The sequence below is a fragment of the Carya illinoinensis genome, chromosome 16, assembly GCF_018687715.1.
Source record: "Carya illinoinensis cultivar Pawnee chromosome 16, C.illinoinensisPawnee_v1, whole genome shotgun sequence".
Lineage (NCBI taxonomy): Eukaryota > Viridiplantae > Streptophyta > Magnoliopsida > Fagales > Juglandaceae > Carya > Carya illinoinensis.
The window spans coordinates 3571824-3576887 of record NC_056767.1 but is presented as its reverse complement, the minus strand read 5'-3'; the positions used below and the strand labels follow the sequence as shown (position 1 = coordinate 3576887).

Below are 5064 nucleotides of genomic sequence, written 5' to 3'. Positions count from 1 at the left end.
GGATCATCATCTGAGTCGGCCACAATCACAAAAGAAACCCATCTGTTTTACCAGCAGGACCCTCAAATATTGATCTCTTCGCTTCACCTCACCATCCCTGCCTAAACAAATTCCATGGTTACTAAGAAGCTGTAGGCCTGTTCATCCGGGTTCCGACCAGGAAATTCGGGTCGACCCAAACCGGAATCTAGATTTCAAATCCGGGCCGAAACCTGGACCGGATTAGCCCGGATCATAAACGGGCCGGAACCCGGATGAATCCGGATTTTTCAAAACCCAGATTCCGGGTTCCGGATTGACCCCAGTTTTTTTTTTTTTATAAGAATAAAAAAACTTATATAAAAGCCTAAATGTATATACAATATTTTCACACGTCTATTTTTTTATAAAAATCAAAAGAATAAATTTGATTGTGCATTTTAGAGGTTGAAAAACAAAAGAATAAACGTGTAGCTATGCATGTTTCATTTGTTTGATGCAAAACATAGTCAAAGATGACCAAATACACAGAAAAAAACATACTCATAAAAACATAGTCAAAGCATAATATTTGTTTCTAAAAATACTAGATGCATCTAAAAAAAAAAAAATCCAATATTCGTCTATGCATGCATCATAATGCAATCCACTACATATTCCATTATTTGCTATATATACATTACAAAATACAAAATTACAATATATAAATTACAAAATTACAATATATAAATTACAAAATCTGATGAATTTCCATCAATTATTTACTCTCCACACCAAATAGCAACTTCAAGTGATTGGACTGAAAGAGATCCTGCAAAAAACAAACCCTTTGAATCTGAATAGAAAATATAACAAGTCACCCTTTGAATCTGAATAGAAAACATAACTCACATTTACAGAAGCTGCCATCTGATTGTAGTAGGTTGGGTTCACCCGGCCAGGCGTGGTACAAGTACCGGATGCTGAAACTTGACAGATATATTTCTTCCACGCCTGCTTGAAACAAATATTGAAAGTCTCATTCGCTTACAATAAGCAAACACGTGTTATGTGTAAAGACAAGTAGATAGGCTTCTGCCATGAGAGAGTAGCAGCGAGACTTTCACAAGAAAATTATTATTTTTTATCGGTAAGGAAATTCCCACAAATTTTATCTATTAGTTTCCAAGTCCTTATATAAACACTCCAATTCATTCTCTAATCCCAAGCTGGCAAAAGTTTCCGTTGACAATTATAGTGGATTGTAGCCAATAAGTATGTGCATTTAAATGGAAATCCAATCCATATGGTATTTCTAATGAGAAATTATGTACCATAAGAAACTATTAAGGAAAATTACCATAAATGACAACTTAAGGAAAAACCAGGGCATGAAACAAGGTTTATTTAGTACAGGCATTCAATAAAAATCCTTATATAAAAAATAATTCACATACTTCCGTTATCTTACCTCTGTAGCATTGTACAACTGCACCTCACCAACAGCACATTGCCGATCTATCAGATCAGCATGAAATGGGTTGCAAAGAACAGGCATCAATGGACCAGATTGTTTGAAATTTAAGGGCCCCAATGGGCTTTTATTATTTGAGATATTGTTGATCATCGTGTCAACCACAATGACAAGTTGGTAGGTGACATTTTTGGATTGTATCAAAACATGAGGATATGAAATGTTAGAAGGTTGTAAGCCTTTAACATTAATATATAAAATATATTATAAGTGCATAAAAACAAATATAAATATTCTTGTATTAGTTGAAATGCAAGGCAGGTCATATAAAAAAGAGCAAAATAATGAAACATTTAAACATCAGAACCTGTTCCAATGAAAGGCCCATATAAATCTATGATCATGAAAATGTGCTACTAATATAAGGAAGACAAATATCTCAGAAGATTCATGTTTTCTGCTTACCATGCTACAACTCAATGTAGAAACAAATAGTAATCACAAAGAACTCAAGTAATAATTTCAAAGCAAACTCTGTCCCTTTCTCGGAGCTCCCAATAAGACTATGTATGGCCAGTCTAGTGACACCATCTTCAAGCATTCTTTTCTGAAATATTTCACAAATATCCTCAGAAACTAGAAAGTAGTAAAGGCCTAACAATCAACAGAGAATATATACGGAAAGAAAACAGATTTCCCCCAAAAAAAAAATAGGGAACAAAAGAAATGGCTGAAGACGACAGATCTAACCCAAAAGCTAGTGGCAGCCTAAGCTAAACAAACCCATTTAAATTTTTCGAATGGGTAACCATAGATGCAGAAACTATAGACACGAAATGACCAAAACAAGATAAATCAACCAACAAAAGCATCTAGGATGAAGACGGTGGAATTACAAAAGCATCTACTTACATATATCGGCACGAACGAGGATGAAGACGAGGCACAAGGATGAAGATGACGGCTAGAGTTTCGGAGAGATTGAGAGAAGGACAACGGCTAGGGTTTCGGAGAGATTGAGAGTGTTTTCGGCGCAGAGATAACAGAGAGGCAGGGGGAGAGACTGAAAAGAAGTCGCGGGTAGGGTTTTTTTTTTTTACTATATATATAAACCCGGTTAACCGGGTTATAATACGGAACCCGGGTTTCATACCCGGGTCCGGACCAGATTATACGGTTTTTATAAATACGGGTTTCGGCCCGGATTTGACCCGGGCTGAAAACCGTACCCGGAAATCCGATAATCCGGATTCCGGGCCGGGCCGGATTTATATGAACAGTCCTACCCGCCTAATTAAAAAATATATATTATAACTCTTAAAATAAAAATTATTAAAAAACCTGATTAATATAAAAGATTGAGATAATCTTGCCTAAAATAAAATCATTTAAGATAAAATTTGGTAAAACAAAAACACTAGTAAACGTAGAAGTTTTACTCAAAAATATCTTATCCAAAATGTACAAAATTATAAAATAAGGATATTATCGCCAAATTTTATCATTTAAAGTTTACAATGTGTTGTGTTTATCATTTTCCAAATTGCAATGTCCCACGATGTGATCAAAAGGTTGTCATCTATGTTGCGTCATGTTAAATCACAAAAAAAAAAAAAACATTAAATATCCACGTGATGTTATTTTTTTATTGGCTATTAGGAATATTCAATATCCACGTCAGCTAATAATTTAAAGCTGACTTATGCAACCCCCTTTTTATTTTTTTTAAAGCAAGACTGATGGAAGTCTTGTAATTGCAAAAATTTAAAAATTTATATATTAATTTTGTGAAAGTTAAAATTTGAGGTCACAAATTATGAAAATATGAAAATTTAGATACTTATTTTTTGATTAACCCTAAAGAAGTAGGAAACCTTTCTTTCCCATTGGACATCAAGCCTATCCTTCAAATTAGCATTCGCCCCAACTTTCATTTTCTGTATTCTTTTGGCCTTCATCTGAAAAGGACGAGGTTGGTTCTAATTAAATGCTTGAATATAAATGCATGATATGATTCTTCACCACATGATCATTATAAGAAAAATGATCATTTATAACGGATTATATGTATTAAAAATGATTATTTACAATCAAAATATATTCATTAGAAAATAATCATTTTTGCATGAAATAACTGTTCACAACTGAACAATTTTCTTGTAGTGGATGGAAAGATGATACACTTGAAAATTACATAATGCATTAAATTTATATAAAACTATGAACATAAGAGACTTAGATCTTGATCTTTTTGTTTTATTGTAAACACTTTACTATATGTATTATGTCACTTTACTAAATGTAAACACATTTTGTGGCTTTTGCCACGATTTCTTTTTCTATAACTTACTTTCGTGGAAAAAAGTGACATTTTGCCACCAAAACATTTGGAGAGAATAAATATAGACATTTTTCCAAGAGATTATTTTGGTCGATAATGTTTGATGGCAAAATATTTATTCCTATCACGTCCGTAATTTTTGTGACCAACTTATATCATGGATAATAAAAATGGGCAGCATATGAATTTTTAGTGGAAAAAAATCAATTGTGACGAGTTAAATTGTCTTTTTACCATAAATTGAAGTCGTCATAAAAAATTGTTTAATTTATACCCTAGTCACCGTGGCTTATTGTTTTTACCCACTATTAAATAAGTAATTTCCACGAATATTACTTGCAGCAAAAATCTCTACATATTTGTCCCTCCTTTTTTTTTTCTTCTTTTTCTCCTCCTCATTTCTCCCTCAGCCCGTGTGCGACCCAGCCAAGATCTCCATCCGTTTCCAACCTCCTCCACCCAGCCACGCCGTGTGTCGCCGTCCGACGACACCGTCCAACCCACCAGCTCCCCCACACTCCGACAACCTCCCCCACCCCAACCTCTCTTCCCCACGCTCTCTCTCTCTCCTCCCCGTTGGCGTTGTGAAATCCATTCGGGTTGTTGGTTGTTGCGCCGCCGTGCGCCGCCCATTTCTGTCGTCGTTGCTTCCATTCTCTTCCCCATTAACTGGCGACCTCACCCATCTATTTTCAGCCCCTCTCGCGCCGCCAAGCTCCTCCATGCAAGGTTGCAAGCCACGGCCCAAAATCCTCCCCGCGCCGCCGTTGCACCACCATTGGCCACCATCTTCTCACCACTTCATTACCGGTCCTCTAGCAACCCAAACCACCCTTCCCCAGCCCCAATCCACCACCTTTGAAGCCCCACCATCTCCATTTGTGATATAATTGCTTTAATACATTGTTGATCTGTGGCTTCACATTCTTTTTTCTGTTCTTTTTAATTGATAGGTTACTGGATTTTAGCCTGTGAGTTTGGTCTTTGTTGAATTTCGCGGCTTAATTTGTTGGATTTGGTCTTTGTTGAATTTCACGGCTTCCGGTTTTTGCCTCATGTTTTGCTCATCTTATTAGAAATGATTAGCCTCATGTTTTGCTCATCTTTTTTTGTATGTAAGCTCTGTTTTGTAGTTGTAGGATTTAGTTAATGGCTAATAGTTGTAGGTATAAAGCTATGTTTTTTGTTTTGATCTGTAAGCTCGTTGGAACTGAGGTGCGTTTGTTTTTGTTCTGCAGGTTCAAACTCTGTCTGTTGTCCATTTCTTTGTGATTATAAGGGTCTCAATTAG

General features: G+C 35.7%; 1 long non-coding RNA gene across 1 annotated transcript; it reads right to left on the bottom strand.

The window, feature by feature from the left end:
- Window positions 1-496: 496 nt before the first annotated feature.
- Window positions 497-2523, bottom strand: LOC122298566. The gene is made up of 4 exons (XR_006239444.1): window positions 2345-2523; window positions 1898-2039; window positions 871-972; window positions 497-790 (listed from the first exon to the last, which is right to left on the bottom strand). It is a non-coding gene; the product is annotated as an uncharacterized LOC122298566 (long non-coding RNA).
- Window positions 2524-5064: the final 2541 nt, after the last annotated feature.